The following is a 19,831-nucleotide window of genomic DNA, read 5'->3' on the forward strand; positions in this document are numbered from 1 at the left end:
GCAGCGAGCTCTCCCAAGCCCCAAGCAGAGCAACAACACCCTCTCCCCCCTTACCGTTCTCTGCGCTCTGAACTGAGCTGAGGGCCAGCAAGGCTGCTATGAGCAGGGGCAGCCGCATTTTGGAGGAAGCTCTGGAGTTGCTTTTGCCTCTGTGCTGGGAAAAATACGGCAGCTCCCATATAAAGACCAACAGAACAATGGCACCTTTGAGCTCCATACTGGATGGACCTCATCTCTTGGTAGATGAGGTTTTAGTTTGTTCACATCAGGTCAACTGCATCCCTTCTTTCTCTTTGGGATTTAGCCCAGCAGGATGGGGTGGGTAGACGGTTGTTAGTGTCTCATTTCTAAAAGGTACAACATGTGACTTGGGTAAAGTTTTTGAAGGAACAAGCGACAAGTGCAGATAATAGAATTGAAATTCTCTCATCACGTGTTTTTCAGTCTGTTTCTCTGTTGTCATTGTGGTGTGTGTGTGTGTGTGTGTGTGTGTGGTGGCAGCAACAGTCCTATAGCCAACAGTGAAGAAGGTCAGTGTCACTGGCCCATGTGATGTTTAGCTAAACTTTTCAATAGAGATCACTTCTGTGTATCTTTGAAATGGCACGAGGAAAACAGCCTCCTGGGCAGACATGGATCACAGAAGGTTGACCCTTAGCCTGCTCAGTCTTAGGAAAACTGTCCAAGAGTCTCTAGATCTGGTCCTAATTGGGGAATCGTTGGTGTTGTAGAATGGAGGTGACCGTAAACAGTCTGTTTTTACTAATGTTTTTGGGGATTGTGGTATCTAGTGAAAGGAAAAGTGGCCCCAGACATCACTGTGAGATTTTCAGAGTGGAGCAAAAGTTCATTTGCATGGGTACATGTTTCTTGAATGAACCATTGTTTTACGCCTCTAAGACCTCTCTCATGCCCTTCCCCTTTTCCAGAATGGTCATAAGATTCAGTCTGGGCCTTATTTCTTCTAGGAAATATTTTCTAATCACCCCACTGACAGTTTAGTAGTCACAGTTAACGCACTTCAGTAAGATAGTCTGATATCCCCTTCAGAGCCCCAATTGCATTGTTTTGATCTTCCATTTTTCTGTCATTTTTGTGCTGGCATCTTTTTTCTCAGATGGTTCTTAAACACCAGAACATTTTCTGTGTAACGTTCTATTTTTTTTTCAAATTAAGAATTTTTAAATTGTTTTTTAAAATTTTTATTTTGCTTTAAGTGAAAGTTTACAAATCAAGTCAGTCTCTCACACAAAAAGTTATATACACCTTGCTACATACTCCCAATTGCTCTCCCCCTAAATGAGACAGCCCGCTTCCTCCCTCCACTCTGTTTCTTCATGTCCATTTCGCCAGCTTCTAACCCCCCTGCCCTTTCATCTCCCCTCCAGGGAGGAGATGCCAACATAGCCTCCAGTGTCTACCTGACCCGAGAAGCTCACTCCTCACCAGCATCCCTCTCCAACCCATTGTGCAGTCCAATCCCTGTCTGAAGAGTTGGCTTTGGGAATGGTTCCTGTCCTGGGCCAGCAGAAGGTCTGGGGGCCATGACCACTGGGGTCCTTCCAGTCTGAGACAGGCCATTAAGTCTGGTCTTTTTACGAGCATTTGGGGTCTGCATCCCACTGCTCTCCTGCTCCCTCAAGGGTTCTCTGTTGTGTTCCCTGTCAGGGCAGTCGTGGTCTGTAGCCGGGCACCATCTAGCTCTTCTGGTCTCAGGCTGATGTGGTCTCTGATTTATGTGGCCCTTTGTGTCTTTTGGGCTCGTAATTACCTTGTGTCCTTGGTGTTCTTTCCTCTCCTTTGACCCAGGAGGATTGAGACCAATTGATGCATCTTAGATGGCTGCTTGCTAGCGTTGAAGAGTCCAGACGCCACTCTCCAAAGTGGGATGCAGAATGTTTTCTTAATAGATTTTATTATGCCAATTTACCTAGACGTCCCCTGAAGCCATGGTTCCCAACCCCCCGCCTCTGGTACGCTGGCCTTCGAAGCATTCAGTTTATTCAGGAAACTTCTTTGCTTTTGGTTTAGGCCAGTTGTGCTGACCTCGCCTGCATTGTGTGTTGTCTTTCCCTTCACCTAAATAGTTCTTATCTACAATCTAATTAGTGAAAACCCCTTTCCCTCCCTCCCTCCCTCCCCCATCTCATAACCATCAAAGAATATTTTCTTCTCTGTTTAAACTGTTTCTCGAGTTCTTATAAGAGTGGCCTCCTACAATATTTGTCGTTTTGCAACTGACTAATTTCACTCGGCATAATGCCTTCCAGATTCCTCCATGTTAGGAAATGTTTCACGGATTCGTCATTGTTCTTTATCGATGCATAATATTCCACTGTGTGAATATACCATAATTTATTTATCCATTCATCCATCGATGGGCACCTTGGTTGCTTCCATCTTTTTGCTATTGTAAACAGTGCTGCAGTGAACAAGGGTGTGCATATATCTGTTCGTGTAAAGGCCCTTATTTCTGTAGGATATATTCCAAGGAAGCGCCAAATCGATTTCCAAAGTAGTTGTACCATTTTACGTTCCAACCAGCAATGTATAAGTGTTCCAGTCTCTCCAGAGCCTCTCCAACATTTATGGTTTTGTGGTTTTTGGATTAATGCCAGCCTGATTTTTTGGTTGGGGTGAGGTGAAATCTCATTGTAGTTTTGATTTGCGTTTCTCTAATGGCTAATGATCGTAAGCATTTCATCGTGTTCAGAATAACAACTTTTAATTGTTTTTCTCAAGATATATCTTTTCATACATATCCATCATACAGTGTAACCAAACAAAACAAAGTACGTGAAATAAGAGAAAATCAAAATCCTTAGCATAAGCAAGGAGGCTGTAGTCTGGAGCACAGATGAGTTCCAACCTTACAAGGAGGCTTGAAAGTTTCTTTTATGAGAATGGTTACTAGCTTAGAGTTCCGGCAAGTTGGTAGATTGGTCAGTAAATCAGTCTTGACTACAGGCATTCCCTGGGTCATGAATGGGTTCCGTTCCTAAGTCTGTCTTCAAATCAAAGTATCATGTAACTTGTAACAGTTATGTATGGTTCGTATCTAATGTCAGTTAGTCAAGTATCTGTTTATGCATAAAAAAGTTAAAGAAACACTTCCAGATACTCTAAAACGTCTTTAACATAATCGTACAGTAATAATAACAATAATAGTAATGTTTGGATGTGCGCCTGTGCTATTAGGAACCGTTGTACGCACCTTGAATTTCATATAATAGGGTTTACGGGGGTTGGCTGGTAACTACAGTTTGTATGTAAGTCAGATATTCCTAACTCATGGACTGCTTGCATAGACTATGATGTTCCTACAATGTCCAAATCATCCAATGTCCCATTTCAGAGACGGTGTTGTGTACATTAAGCGACTCATGATTGTAGTAGATCTTTCGAAAATCAGAAATGTAGGTGAGGTGGTGATTTCCCATACACCTTTCTTTCAAAATCCAAGTATCGTTTGCTTTTTATTTGTTGTTAGCACACATTTACTCTGATTCCTTGATAATTTATTTCCTTTTACTATAGTAGATAATGCTCTGAGTCGGTATCGACTCGTCGGCAATGGATTTGTTTTTTTCTTTTATTTATAGTAGGTCGTGGTGGTTGTTGTTAGGTGCCGTTGGGTCAATGGCAAATCATAGCCACCCTAGGTAAAACAGAAAGACAAGCTGCCCGGTCCTGCAGCATCCTCATAATCGTAGTTATGGTTGAGCTCATTGTTGCAGCCACTGTGTTAATCCATGTCATCGAGGGTCTTCCTCTTTTTTCCTGACCGTCTACTTTACCAAGCATGATGTCCTTCTCCAGAGACGGGTCCATCCTGGTCACATATCCAAAGTATTTGAGCCAAAGTCCCACCGTCCTTGCTTCCAAGGAGCATTCTGGCTGTACTTATTCCAAGGCAGATTTGTTCATTCTTTTGGTAGTGCGTGTTATATTTGATTTTCTTTGCCAACACTGACCGTACTTCAAAGGCATCATTTCTTCTTAGGTCTTTCTTATTCATTGCCCAGCTTTCGCATGCAAATGAGGTTATTGAAACACTATGGCTTAGGTCAGGTGCGCTTTAGTCCTCAAAGTGACATCTTTGCTTTTTAACACTTTAAAGCGGTCTTTTGTAGCAAATTTGCCCAATGCATTGCGTGGTGTAATTTCTTGACTGCTGCTTCCAAGGGAGTTGGTGGTGGATCCAAGTAAAATGAAATCCTTGACGACTTCAATCTTTTTTCTGTTTTTATCATGATGTTGCTTATTGGTCCAGTTGTGAGAGCTTCTGTGGTTTTCTTTGTTTTTGTGTGTCGAGCTGTAATCCGAATCGAAGGCTGTGGTGTTTGATTTTCGTAAGTGAGCGAGTCATGTCCTCTTCACTTTCGGCAAGCAATGTTGTGTTATTTGCGTAACGCAGGTTGTTAGCGAGTCTCCCTCCATACCCGATGCCTTGTTCTTCTTCATATAGTCCAGCTTCTGGGATTATTTGCTCTACATACAGACTGAATAAGTATGGTGAAGGGATACAATCCAGAAGCACACCTTGCCTGACTCTAAACCACACAGCATCTCCTTATTCTGCTCCAACGACTGCCTCTTGATCTATGTACAGGTTCTTCATGAGCACAATTAAGTCTTGTGGAGTTCCCATTCTTTGCAGTGCCATTTATAATTTGTTATGATCCACACAATCAAATGCGTTTGCATAGGCAATAAAACACAGGTAACGTATCTTTCTGGTATTGTCTGCTTTCAGCCAAGATCTGTGTGACATGAGCTGTGATATCCGCTTCTGAATCCGGGTTGAATTTTCTAGGCATTGTCTCTCGATGTAGTGCTGCAACTGCTTCTGAACGATCTTCATCAAAAGCTTACTTGCATGTGATATTAAAGATACGGCTGGATAATTTCCACATTGTGTTGGGCCAGCTTTCTTTGGAATAGGCATAGATAGGGATCCTTCCAGATGCTTGACCAGGTAGCTGTCTTGTGCATTTCTTGCCGTAGACAAGGCAGCATGTCCAGAGCTGCATCCCTTTGTTGGAACATCTCAGTTGGTATTCTGTCAATTTCTGGAGACTTGTTTTTCGCCAGTGTCTTCAGTGCAGCTTGGACTTCTTCCGTCAGTACCATCGGATCTTTATCGCGTGCTACCTCCCAAAATGATTAAATGTCAACCAATTCTTTTTTGTACAGTGACTCTGTGTATTGTTCCATCTTCTTTTGATGCTTCCTGCATGTAGAAGACTGCCATAAAACCTTATGGAGCCGTTCTACGCTGTAACAAATGGCGCTACCATGAGTGGGAATTGACGTGATGGCAATGGGCTTGGGGTTTTTTTTTTTTTTTGGTATGTGTATGCATGCCCGGAGAAGGAAGCTTCAGCACTCCCAGGGCAAGGCTAGACAGCTCTCCTTTGACCTGGAAACCCTGGTGGCGTAGCGCTTAAGTGCTATGGCTGCTAACCAAAAGGTCAGCAGTTAGAATCCACCAGGTGCTTCTTGGAAACTCTACGGGGCAGTTCTGCTCTGTCCCGTAGGGTCGCTATGAATTGGAATTGACTTGACGGCAGTGGGTTCAGTATATGCATGTAATCAACAAAACCTTCATGGAGGTCACTTCTGAGCCGTGATTTGAATAAAATGAGGAAGCGTGTTTAATAAGATGGGAAGAAACTTGGTATGTTGGAGAAATAGTAAGAAGGCAAGTGAGTGTGTTGTTGTTGTTGTTAGGTGCCGTCAAGTCGGTTCCGACTCATAGCGACCAACCGTATGCACAACAGAACGAAACACTGCCCGGTGCGCGCCATCCTCACAATCGTCGTTATGCTTGAGTTCATGGTTGCAGCCGCTGTGTCCGTTCACCTCGTTGAGGGTCTTCGTCTTTCCCACTGACCCAGTACTTTGCCTAGCATGATGTCCTTCTCCAGAGACTGATCCCTCCTGACAGCATGTCCAAAGTATGTAAGACGCAGTCTTGCCATCCTTGCTTCTAAAGAGCATCCTGGTTGTACTTCTTCTAAGACAGACCTGTTTGTTCTTTTGGCAGTCCATGGTATATTCAATATTCTTTGCCAACACCACAACTCAAAGGCGTCAGTTCTTCTTCGGTCTTCCTTATTCATTGTCCAGCTTCCACATGCATATGATGCGATTGAAAATACCGTGGGTTGGGTCAGACACACCTTAGTCTTCAAGGTGACGTCTTTGCTCTTCAATGCCTTAACGAGGTCCTTTGCAGCAGATTACCCAATGCATTGCATCTTTTGATTTCTCGACTGCTGCTTCCATGACTGTTGATTGTGGATCCAAGTAACATGAAATCCTTGACAACTTCAGTCTTTTCTCTGTTTATCATGATGTTGCTCATGGGTCTAGTTGTGAGAATTTTTGCTTTCTTTTTGTTGAGGTGCAATCCATACTGAGGGCTGTGGTCTTTGATCTTCATTCGTAAGTGCTTCAAGGCCTTTTCACAATGAAGTGTTCTGGAATTCCCATCGTTCGCAATGTCAAGTGAGTCTAGAATGGAGCAAACAGGTATAGAGAAATCAGAGGCGGCAGAGGCCCAATCATGTGGGGCTTTGGCCGTAGTAACACATTTGGATTTTGTTCTGACAGGATAAAGGTGATAGAAATCCACTGAGATTTTTGAAAAGAAGAGTGATATGATCTTAACGTGATTGTTCTGTGGAGAATTGATTGTGGTAGGGGCGGGGCAAGAGCAGAATTGCTCTTAGAATAAGCTAGAAATGGTGCTTAGATAGACCGATAATGATAAAAGTGACGAGGAATACTTGTATTTGGGATTAATTTTAAGGTAATGCTGCTAGAACTTGCCACCAACTGTCTGTGAGTTTGTCTCGGTAGTTGCCTGCATGTTGCTATGATACTGGATGCTATGCCAACAGTATTTCAAGTACCAGCAGGGTCACCTGTGGCAGACACTTTCAGTGGAGTTCCCAAACTGGGAAGAAAGGCCTGGTGGTCTACTTCCCAAAACTGGCCAATGAAGACCCTGTGTATCACAACAGAATCGGGTTCGATATAGTGCTGAAAGATGAGTCTCCTCCCTCCCCCAAGTGGGAAGGCACTCAAAAGACACCGTGGCTGCAACGGTGGACTAGAGCATACGAATGATCATGAAGATGGTGCAGGACTGGGCAACATTTCGTTCTGCCTTAAATCGGGTTGCTGTGAGTTGGGGCTGACCCAACAGCAACAAATACTAACAATAGAACTTCACCGTTGAACCAGATGTAAAGTGATGTGTGAGGCAAGGAGAGGAGTCAAGAGTGACTCCTAGTTGGCTGGAGCAAATGGATGAATGCGGATGCCACTCACTGAGGTGGGGAGGACTTGGGGAGGGATAAGTGTATGGCTGCAGTAGAGAAGAAAGGGAGGTAGAAGAACAACGAGGAGATTGTGATGTAGCAGAAGCTGTTAAGAAGGCGTTTGTAAAAAGAAAGGAGTTATCAGTGGTGTCCATCTGACTTTGGCACAATGAAGATTATAGGTGACCTTGACCGAAGTGGAGTCGTGAGCACTGAAGACTCTATCTCGAAGAGAAAATGAGTGGCAAAGAGGTGGTGGAAATAACTGTAGTCATCTTTTCTAAGGAATTTTGCAATAAAGATGACAGAAAAAGGGTGGTAGATGACGAAGCGTTAAGGGTCTAGGGAGAACTTTGTAGCAATGGGTGATATTAAAGCGGGTTTGTGAGGACTGACGGAGTCCCTGATTGGCACCCGGCTCCCAGCCGAAAGAAAGGCTGGTGGTTTGAATCTACCCAGAGGTACCTCAGAAGAAAGGCCTAACAGTCTACTTTTAAAACACCAGCCATCGAAAGCCTTCGGAGCACAGTCCTAGTCTCATACCCATGGGGTTGCCATGAGATGGCAACTGGTTTGGTTCCTTTTTTTGATGCTGATTGGAATGATCCCATAAAGTGGTGGAAATGAAAGGTGTAGAGGAGAAAGGGGGCATAACTGCAGAAGCAAAACCCTTGAGTAGATACCACAGAATATGGAATCCAGTGTGAAAGGAGGCTTCAGCCACAATAACAAGAGGAAGCTAGAGAATGGGACGGTAGTTGCATGTCATTTGGTCAACTTGTAGTGGTTAAAGTGAGAGAGTTTCCTTCTGATTTTTTGAGGTTTTCATTGAAATTGTTGAGGCTGTCACTAAGATAGGGCCAATTTCCTTATACTGAAGCATCCTTGCAATCTTTTTTCAACATGATCTGTTATACTTTCAACACAGCGCCAGCTTGCCTAAATATTATTGAGGGTTTTTCCTAATGGAATGTCTTTGAAGGTCTATGTATTTTGTTTTGTGAAACTCACAGAATGAATTCAGAAACTTCTTAACTTTTTCTGTGTTCTGGAACCATTCGGATACTGTAAGACTTTTGAGTACTTTTGTGATATAAACAATTAGATAGTAAAATTGACTATCTTAATTGACTTTGGAGGAGATAGCGATGGTCGTTAAGACAGTTTTCGATCCTCTTCCATTCCTTTCTAAACTACTTTCAAGTTTTCCTAAGCTCCTTGAGTTAAATTTGGCAACTTATGTAATCTTAGGATTCCGTCTGTCACGGGCTGAATTGTGTCCCCGAGAAATATGTGTATCAGTTTGGCTGGGCCATGATTTCCGGTATTGTGTGATGTTCCACTGTTTTGTCATCTGAAGTGATTTTCCTGGGTGCTGTAAATCCTACCTTTATGAGGTTAATGAGGTAGGTTTAGAGATAGTTAAGTTAATGAGACAGGAGTCAATGCAGAAGATTAGGTTGTGTCTTAAAGCAATCTCTTTTGAGATATAAAAGAGAAAAGCAAGCAAAGAGACGGGGGCACCTCATGCCACCAAGAAAGAAGCACCAGGAGCATAGCGTGTCCTTTGGACCCAGGATCCCTGCGCTGAGAAAGTCCTCGACCGTCGTGACAAGGACCTTCGCCCAGAGTCGACAGAGAGAGAAAGCCTTCTCCTGGAGTTGGCGCCCTGAATTTGGACTTCTAGCCTCTTAGACAGCGAGAGAATAAATTTCTCTTTGTTAAAGCCATCCACTTGTGGTATTTCTGTTATAGCAGCACTAGAGAAGTAAGACAATGCCCACGTCATTGAAAGTTTTATATCAGAATAGAGCTTTACATGTTGTTGTTAGGTGCCGTCCATTCCCTTCCGACTCGTAGCGATCCTATAGGACAGAGCAGAACTGCCCCAGACGGTTTCCAAGGAGCGGCTGGTGGATTTGAACTGTTTTAAATAGTGTTATTTTATTATTTTTAAAATCAGTGTATCTGCGCTTAGTCCTCCCTTCTCATTTTTAAAGTCTGCATGGCTTTCTAATGATTTCTTGATAAGAACGATAAGATGTTTGTTTATGTTTTAGTCTGATAGCCAGCTGTTGAATCTGTTATAAATTAGATTTTTTGTTTTGTTATGCTTTTTCATTCTAAATGCTTTCCTCTTATTTGGGTGTTGAACAGACTTTAATACTGTGTAGGCAATACTTCATTATATTGACGAACACTTTCCTGATTTGGTAGAACTCTAAGAAAACTTTCCATTTCAAGTTGTGATGAATTTAACTTCCATATCAAACAATAGACTAGCAGGTACTTTTTTTTTTTTTTTTAAAAAGCCATTAGACAAAAATATTTTAAAGATAGGGACAGAGTGCTCTTTCTCCTGTTTTGTTAAAATCTGGAAGAAAAATTGTCAGAGAATATTCTAATTAGGTCTTTAAATGATGCTAAAAATGTTAATTTGGGCATTTCATTCCTTCCTATTTCACGTTTATTGCCCCTACCGCCAATAATTATAAGGAAATGGTGAAGGCAATCTGTGCTACCTTCTAATGCATGATATCTCATTAACTTGCATCCTTTGACGTAGGTATTATCATCAATGTCCCCATTTCACAGATGAGAAAACTGAAGCTCTGAGAGTTTACGTAACTTGCCAAAAGTCCAGAAGTAGTAAGAAAAAGAGTTAGGACTTAGGCTCATGTCAGAAGGACTTGAAATTCTTTGTTCTTTAACATACACTATGCTGCCTCCTTCATGAAATCTGCTCAGGTTTTGCTAAAGGATGGTGGAGACGTAGAGAGGGAGAGAATTGAGTGTTGAGAAAAAAAAGGGAAGATGGGGGTATAATGTGTTCCAGGAATAAGAGACCCAAAGTGACATTCATTTCCTAAAGACAGGATTAGTTATCTTGGAAATTTTGAGGGTTTCCTCAGCCTTGGCAACTCTGTCACGTTTGTTATATTTGCCTTGTTTCCCTAAAATTGCTAGAATCCCAGGACAACACCTAGAAATACATTTAAAAATTTCATGTGTGCCATAGAAACCATGAAAGGGAAGAAAAATGAACTCTCCTTGGCAGCTGGGTTGAGGATAAGGGAGCCAGGTGGAAGGAGGAGGCAATAGCAGGTGGAAAGAAGAGAGATCGCTTCCTGTTCCCAAATGAAGAAGAAAGCAACGATGTTTTCTGGGAAGTGGCCCAGGATGAAGCTGTCTGGAAGCATCAATGAGGAGGGCTCCCAAAGTTCCTTATGTTATGGTTCTGGTGTTCATGGCCCTCAAATTCCAGACTCACAACCCCCCAGAAATGAAGATGGAAATCAGAAACTGGATGCTGATTATTTTATTGGCATATCGAGGATAGAGTTGTGACTGGTTTGTTCCAGCGTCGTGGCTTTCCGAAGGATCATGGTCTTGTCATTCATCTTTCTGAAAGAAACCGTCAAAAACGGTGCTTAGGGAAGACATGACATGGCAGGCAGTTCCTAATCCATTGCTGGTATTACTGTAAATGAGGTAGCCAAGAGCTCGTCTTCCCTCCCTCCCTCGCACCCTCTCTTCCTTCCTAATGTTTTTGTCCACTGCTTTCTTGTACCTAGTAGATACTACGCCCTACATTGCTGCTCACAAGATGAATCAAAGAGAGCATTCTTAGGTTCTTTTAAGATTTTGTTTGCTATTGAAAACATTCAAAGATATAATTTACAAATATTTTTTCGTCTTTCAAATTCGTGCAAAACGCCTCGGAATAGCGAAGAAGTGAAATCAGCCTAAATATTCGTTGACACGGGGTTCGTTAAAGACGTCATGGCATAGCCATACAATGGAATGTTATATAATCGTAAAGAAAAGTCTCAATAGATGTCTAAATATCCCGAGGAATTGATATGGAAGTTTTCTGAGAGATATTCTCATTTGAAAAGAGCAATATACAGATCTGCATTAAAGTACGGTGCCATGTGTGGAAAAAGTATTATATATGCTTGTAAAAGCATAAATATTTGCAAAGGACGTTCAAGAGAGAGTTACCACTGTTGGCTTTGGGGAGGGGCGTGTGGAGGGTAGGATGGGATATGCCTTAAGATTTAACTTCATACTCACTGTTCTGTTATTTTATTTTTTTCTTTGAGTACGTGTTAACTTGAAAATGATGATTTGAGAAACGAGATAAAGTGTAGCAATGTGAAGTTAAAGTAATAATTTGTTGGTATATTGGATATGAGAGACCTGGTGTGAGGCAGGACTGAGTAAACAGTGGCGTCGTGAAAACTGGAGAGATGGGCTTGAGATTGGGAGATCATTGAGTCTTAGGAGAGGAGACAGAGAACTCAAGAGAGAACACTACCCACCCTTCGTTGCCATTAACAACCCAATTTAAGACCAGTGATCACAGGAAAAAAGGCAAAATCTTGGGCAGTGTTTCTCAAAATGTGCTCTGCATCAGAATACCCTGGCTGCCCTATCCCAGAATAGTCCAGGACTATGCATTTCAACATGTTTCCAGCTGATTCATAGACTCATTAAAGTTTGTGAACTGTAGGAGTTAGGGCCTTTGATGGAGAGTGAAATTGAATCATACCTGCAACCCAATTCCAGATTACTGGGGTGGTTGCCTTTGTGGTGGTGGTTGTTGGCCTTGAGGAGCAGGTGGGCGACGACGTAGTTGATCACCTTCTTGTTGGGGTGGTCTTGGTGGTCCTTGTGGAGGCGGTGGGGGGCCGTTTGGTTGATCGCCTCCTTGTGGGGGCGGTCCTTGTTGGCCTTGAGGAGCACGTCGGCGACGAAGTAGTTGATCGCCTTCTTGTTGGGGTGGTCTTGGTGGTCCTTGTGGAGGCGGTGGGGGGCCGTTTGGTTGATCACCTCCTTGTGGAGGTGGTCCTTGTTGGCCTTGAGGAGCACGTGGGCGACGACGTAGTTGATCACCTTCTTGTTGTTGTGGTCTTGGTGGTCCTTGTGGAGGCGGTGGGGGGCCGTTTGGTTGATCGCCTCCTTGTGGGGGCGGTCCTTGTTGGCCTTGAGGAGCACGTCGACGACGAAGTAGTTGATCGCCTTCTTGTTGGGGTGGTCTTGGTGGTCCTTGTGGAGGCGGTGGGGGGCCGTTTGGTTGATTGCCTCCTTGTGGGGGCGGTCCTTGTTGGCCTTGAGGAGCACGTCGGCGACGAAGTAGTTGATCGCCTTCTTGTTGGGGTGGTCTTGGTGGTCCTTGTGGAGGCGGTGGGGGGCCGTTTGGTTGATCACCTCCTTGTGGAGGTGGTCCTTGTTGGCCTTGAGGAGCACGTGGGCGACGACGTAGTTGATCACCTTCTTGTTGTTGTGGTCTTGGTGGTCCTTGTGGAGGCGGTGGGGGGCCGTTTGGTTGATCGCCTCCTTGTGGGGGCGGTCCTTGTTGGCCTTGAGGAGCACGTCGACGACGAAGTAGTTGATCGCCTTCTTGTTGGGGTGGTCTTGGTGGTCCTTGTGGAGGCGGTGGGGGGCCGTTTGGTTGCTCGCCTCCTTGTGGGGGTGGTCCTTGTTGGCCTTGAGGAGCACGTCGGCGACGAAGTAGTTGATCACCTTCTTGTTGTTGTGGTCTTGGTGGGCCTTGTGGAGGAGGTGGGGGGCCATTTGGTTGATTGCCTCCTTGTGGGGGTGGTCCTTGTTGGTCTTGAGGAGCACGTCAGCGACGAAGTAGTTGATCGCCTTCTTGTTGGGGTGGTCTTGGTGGTCCTTGTGGAGGCGGTGGGGGGCCGTTTGGTTGCTCGCCTCCTTGTGGGGGTGGTCCTTGTTGGCCTTGAGGAGCACGTCGGCGACGAAGTAGTTGATCACCTTCTTGTTGTTGTGGTCTTGGTGGGCCTTGTGGAGGAGGTGGGGGGCCATTTGGTTGATTGCCTCCTTGTGGGGGTGGTCCTTGTTGGTCTTGAGGAGCACGTCGGCGACGAAGTAGTTGATCGCCTTCTTGTTGGGGTGGTCTTGGTGGTCCTTGTGGAGGCGGTGGGGGGCCGTTTGGTTGATCGCCTCCTTGTGGGGGTGGTCCTTGTTGGCCTTGAGGAGCGCGTCGTTGACGAATTAGTTGATCACCTTCTTGTTGGGGGGGTCTTGGTGAGCCTCGTGGAGGCGGTGCGGTGCCGTTTGTTGAATTGCCTCCTTGTGGGGGTGGTCTTGATGGGCCTGGTGGAGGACGTGGTGGGCGACCTCCTGGTGCAGGTGGTGTCTGTTGAGAACCATCATCTTGGTTTCCATCATCAGGAGTGGGTCTAGGTGGGCGTTGTTCAGGACGTGGTCTCTGAGGCCTCTGATCTGGGCTCTGGGTTGAGTTCTTTGCATCTGAATGGGTACACACAAGGTTAGATGAGCTGAGTGGTGGAAGACTTCTCATTTTTATCTCTGTTGACCTGATCAGTCAACCCCCTCTTCCCAGAACCTGCCTTTCCTCTGCCAGCCTTCCTGCTGTCCATTGCTTCCTAGTGCATCATTCCTCTTAATGCATCGACTGGTTGCATTAAAAGTCTTGTTTCTTTGCTATTGGCACAAGCATATGATCCTAAGGCAGCAAACAGGAGATCTTGAATATTTCCTTGGAATAATCAGAGGATGTCTCCAAGGTCAAAAGAGAAGCAAAGGGGATCATAAATGATGTTGCCAGTTATGTTGCTGCCACCCAAAGAACCTGCCAATTTGTGACTCCAAATCTGGGTGTCTGAGTGTTATATGGAACCTAGATCTGGTGTCCTAGGCTCCAAGACCCAGGTAGAGAAATACTGAGAGGGAGAAGAGGAAGACAAAGTCATGGTCCACACAGGATTCACTAAAGAGCTGTGCCAAATTTTTATCTGCCACATGACACTGTGGACAAACAGAGAGAGGGATCCCAACCCTTATTTCTTTGCATTTGCCCCAAAGCCATATATTTATGTAGAGGATGTAGAGGATCATTGGGGAAGACCCAAACAGTTGAGCGGCTCTGTGTAGGAAGAAGTCAGAATTAGGACTACTTTCCTTTTGTAAGTCTCCTCTCTAGTGTCACTTGTGGCCTGGGGGGACAGGAAGCCTAGTCTTCTTGTAAGCCGGGCATTTCTGTTAGTCAAGTTGGTGGCTTTCTCATGAAAGCTGTGTAAGGTTTGTGTATATCTTTTGGGTTACTAACATTACTCAATTTCTGACAAAATAATAATAATAACGAGATACTGGACAACCAAAAATTTCCTGGAAAAAAAAAAGATTATTAGTATTGATTGAGAATTGATTGGAATTTACCAGGTATTAAGGCCAAATTGTCTTCCTAGATGCCATCTAGGAAAAGAAGCATAGAATAAAGTGAAAAGTGAAAAGTGTTTCAGGGCTCACACCGTTCTATAGGGATAAAAAAAAAAAAAATAGGGATAGGGGACTTTTAATCATGACCTGTGTATCCCCTAAGTTAAAGTGTCAGGCACTGTTTGTGGTGCTGTTGGAAAAGGGGTAAGACTTAAGGGGTGTCAGCATTGTTACTATGCTGAATATCAACTGGAAACTCCGCATGGAAAAGCCCCCTCTTGTTCTCCCTGGGATCCCTTCAACCTTAATGCTGATTTAGGTTAATTCAGTGCTCTGATATTTCCATATGATCCTTTGGATTCTTCTGCCCTCTTTCTTCATTAAATACTCTGCTTCCCTTCACATGCTTTCTTAAGAGGGCCACCAGGAATAGACATTTGGCTACAATTTCCCAAATATTGGTCATAGCATATTGTAATATCAAACGCAGGTGTGAGAAAAATGAGAAAATGAACCCATCTCTCTCTATGTAGAGAGAGACAAATTTGTCATCTTGTTGTCTCTCTCCAAAATAGCTCTGAGGTGTGTCTGTCTCTCCAAAGTATACTTCATGCCCCTAGCAAGACCACCTTTGACCGTTGTCTACTTTGATGACTGCAGTATCCCCACAACTGGACTTCTCTGAACCAGTCTTGCCATCCTCTGGTGCACCCTTCACAGTGCAGTGAGAGAGAGCTTTGTATAAAGGCCAGTCATCTCTCACCACTCCGCTGGTTGAAACTCTTCAGTGGATTCCAATTGTATTTTGAATAAAGTATAAGGGCCTTGTATGAAATGAGGACAAACTGGTCATAAAAACGCTGAAAGCTCCTCTTTCCTCTCATCCCTCTCCCCTGTCTCACTGCAGCGAGCTCTCCCAAGCCCCAAGCAGAGCAACAACACCCTCTCCCCCCTTACCGTTCTCTGCGCTCTGAACTGAGCTGAGGGCCAGCAAGGCTGCTATGAGCAGGGGCAGCCGCATTTTGGAGGAAGCTCTGGAGTTGCTTTTGCCTCTGTGCTGGGAAAAATACGGCAGCTCCCATATAAAGACCAACAGAACAATGGCACCTTTGAGCTCCATACTGGATGGACCTCATCTCTTGGTAGATGAGGTTTTAGTTTGTTCACATCAGGTCAACTGCATCCCTTCTTTCTCTTTGGGATTTAGCCCAGCAGGATGGGGTGGGTAGACGGTTGTTAGTGTCTCATTTCTAAAAGGTACAACATGTGACTTGGGTAAAGTTTTTGAAGGAACAAGCGACAAGTGCAGATAATAGAATTGAAATTCTCTCATCACGTGTTTTTCAGTCTGTTTCTCTGTTGTCATTGTGGTGTGTGTGTGTGTGTGTGTGTGTGGTGGCAGCAACAGTCCTATAGCCAACAGTGAAGAAGGTCAGTGTCACTGGCCCGTGTGATGTTTAGCTAAACTTTTCAATAGAGATCACTTCTGTGTATCTTTGAAATGGCACGAGGAAAACAGCCTCCTGGGCAGACATGGATCACAGAAGGTTGACCCTTAGCCTGCTCAGTCTTAGGAAAACTGTCCAAGAGTCTCTAGATCTGGTCCTAATTGGGGAATCGTTGGTGTTGTAGAATGGAGGTGACCGTAAACAGTCTATTTTTACTAATGTTTTTGGGGATTGTGGTATCTAGTGAAAGGAAAAGTGGCCCCAGACATCACTGTGAGATTTTCAGAGTGGAGCAAAAGTTCATTTGCATGGGTACATGTTTCTTGAATGAACCATTGTTTTACGCCTCTAAGACCTCTCTCATGCCCTTCCCCTTTTCCAGAATGGTCATAAGATTCAGTCTGGGCCTTATTTCTTCTAGGAAATATTTTCTAATCACCCCACTGACAGTTTAGTAGTCACAGTTAACGCACTTCAGTTAAATAGTCTGATATCCCCTTCAGAGCCCCAATTGCATTGTTTTGATCTTCCATTTTTCTGTCATTTTTGTGCTGGCATCTTTTTTCTCAGATGGTTCTTAAACACCAGAACATTTTCTGTGTAACGTTCTATTTTTTTTTCAAATTAAGAATTTTTAAATTGTTTTTTAAAATTTTTATTTTGCTTTAAGTGAAAGTTTACAAATCAAGTCAGTCTCTCACACAAAAAGTTATATACACCTTGCTACATACTCCCAATTGCTCTCCCCCTAAATGAGACAGCCCGCTTCCTCCCTCCACTCTGTTTCTTCATGTCCATTTCGCCAGCTTCTAACCCCCCTGCCCTTTCATCTCCCCTCCAGGGAGGAGATGCCAACATAGCCTCCAGTGTCTACCTGACCCGAGAAGCTCACTCCTCACCAGCATCCCTCTCCAACCCATTGTGCAGTCCAATCCCTGTCTGAAGAGTTGGCTTTGGGAATGGTTCCTGTCCTGGGCCAGCAGAAGGTCTGGGGGCCATGACCACTGGGGTCCTTCCAGTCTGAGACAGGCCATTAAGTCTGGTCTTTTTACGAGCATTTGGGGTCTGCATCCCACTGCTCTCCTGCTCCCTCAAGGGTTCTCTGTTGTGTTCCCTGTCAGGGCAGTCGTGGTCTGTAGCCGGGCACCATCTAGCTCTTCTGGTCTCAGGCTGATGTGGTCTCTGATTTATGTGGCCCTTTGTGTCTTTTGGGCTCGTAATTACCTTGTGTCCTTGGTGTTCTTTCCTCTCCTTTGACCCAGGAGGGTTGAGACCAATTGATGCATCTTAGATGGCTGCTTGCTAGCGTTGAAGAGTCCAGACGCCACTCTCCAAAGTGGGATGCAGAATGTTTTCTTAATAGATTTTATTATGCCAATTTACCTAGACGTCCCCTGAAGCCATGGTTCCCAACCCCCCGCCTCTGGTACGCTGGCCTTCGAAGCATTCAGTTTATTCAGGAAACTTCTTTGCTTTTGGTTTAGGCCAGTTGTGCTGACCTCGCCTGCATTGTGTGTTGTCTTTCCCTTCACCTAAATAGTTCTTATCTACAATCTAATTAGTGAAAACCCCTTTCCCTCCCTCCCTCCCTCCCCCATCTCATAACCATCAAAGAATATTTTCTTCTCTGTTTAAACTGTTTCTCGAGTTCTTATAAGAGTGGCCTCCTACAATATTTGTCGTTTTGCAACTGACTAATTTCACTCGGCATAATGCCTTCCAGATTCCTCCATGTTAGGAAATGTTTCACGGATTCGTCATTGTTCTTTATCGATGCATAATATTCCACTGTGTGAATATACCATAATTTATTTATCCATTCATCCATCGATGGGCACCTTGGTTGCTTCCATCTTTTTGCTATTGTAAACAGTGCTGCAGTGAACAAGGGTGTGCATATATCTGTTCGTGTAAAGGCTCTTATTTCTGTAGGATATATTCCAAGGAAGCGCCAAATCGATTTCCAAAGTAGTTGTACCATTTTACGTTCCAACCAGCAATGTATAAGTGTTCCAGTCTCTCCAGAGCCTCTCCAACATTTATGGTTTTGTGGTTTTTGGATTAATGCCAGCCTGATTTTTTGGTTGGGGTGAGGTGAAATCTCATTGTAGTTTTGATTTGCGTTTCTCTAATGGCTAATGATCGTAAGCATTTCATCGTGTTCAGAATAACAACTTTTAATTGTTTTTCTCAAGATATATCTTTTCATACATATCCATCATACAGTGTAACCAAACAAAACAAAGTACGTGAAATAAGAGAAAATCAAAATCCTTAGCATAAGCAAGGAGGCTGTAGTCTGGAGCACAGATGAGTTCCAACCTTACAAGGAGGCTTGAAAGTTTCTTTTATGAGAATGGTTACTAGCTTAGAGTTCCGGCAAGTTGGTAGATTGGTCAGTAAATCAGTCTTGACTACAGGCATTCCCCGGGTCATGAATGGGTTCCGTTCCTAAGTCTGTCTTCAAATCAAAGTATCATGTAACTTGTAACAGTTATGTATGGTTCGTATCTAATGTCAGTTAGTCAAGTATCTGTTTATGCATAAAAAAGTTAAAGAAACACTTCCAGATACTCTAAAACGTCTTTAACATAATCGTACAGTAATAATAACAATAATAGTAATGTTTGGATGTGCGCCTGTGCTATTAGGAACCGTTGTACGCACCTTGAATTTCATATAATAGGGTTTACGGGGGTTGGCTGGTAACTACAGTTTGTATGTAAGTCAGATATTCCTAACTCATGGACTGCTTGCATAGACTATGATGTTCCTACAATGTCCAAATCATCCAATGTCCCATTTCAGAGACGGTGTTGTGTACATTAAGCGACTCATGATTGTAGTAGATCTTTCGAAAATCAGAAATGTAGGTGAGGTGGTGATTTCCCATACACCTTTCTTTCAAAATCCAAGTATCGTTTGCTTTTTATTTGTTGTTAGCACACATTTACTCTGATTCCTTGATAATTTATTTCCTTTTACTATAGTAGATAATGCTCTGAGTCGGTATCGACTCGTCGGCAATGGATTTGTTTTTTTCTTTTATTTATAGTAGGTCGTGGTGGTTGTTGTTAGGTGCCGTTGGGTCAATGGCAAATCATAGCCACCCTAGGTAAAACAGAAAGACAAGCTGCCCGGTCCTGCAGCATCCTCATAATCGTAGTTATGGTTGAGCTCATTGTTGCAGCCACTGTGTTAATCCATGTCATCGAGGGTCTTCCTCTTTTTTCCTGACCGTCTACTTTACCAAGCATGATGTCCTTCTCCAGAGACGGGTCCATCCTGGTCACATATCCAAAGTATTTGAGCCAAAGTCCCACCGTCCTTGCTTCCAAGGAGCATTCTGGCTGTACTTATTCCAAGGCAGATTTGTTCATTCTTTTGGTAGTGCGTGTTATATTTGATTTTCTTTGCCAACACTGACCGTACTTCAAAGGCATCATTTCTTCTTAGGTCTTTCTTATTCATTGCCCAGCTTTCGCATGCAAATGAGGTTATTGAAACACTATGGCTTAGGTCAGGTGCGCTTTAGTCCTCAAAGTGACATCTTTGCTTTTTAACACTTTAAAGCGGTCTTTTGTAGCAAATTTGCCCAATGCATTGCGTGGTGTAATTTCTTGACTGCTGCTTCCAAGGGAGTTGGTGGTGGATCCAAGTAAAATGAAATCCTTGACGACTTCAATCTTTTTTCTGTTTTTATCATGATGTTGCTTATTGGTCCAGTTGTGAGAGCTTCTGTGGTTTTCTTTGTTTTTGTGTGTCGAGCTGTAATCCGAATCGAAGGCTGTGGTGTTTGATTTTCGTAAGTGAGCGAGTCATGTCCTCTTCACTTTCGGCAAG

This window comes from Loxodonta africana, chromosome 4 (assembly GCF_030014295.1).
Source record: "Loxodonta africana isolate mLoxAfr1 chromosome 4, mLoxAfr1.hap2, whole genome shotgun sequence".
NCBI lineage: Eukaryota > Metazoa > Chordata > Mammalia > Proboscidea > Elephantidae > Loxodonta > Loxodonta africana.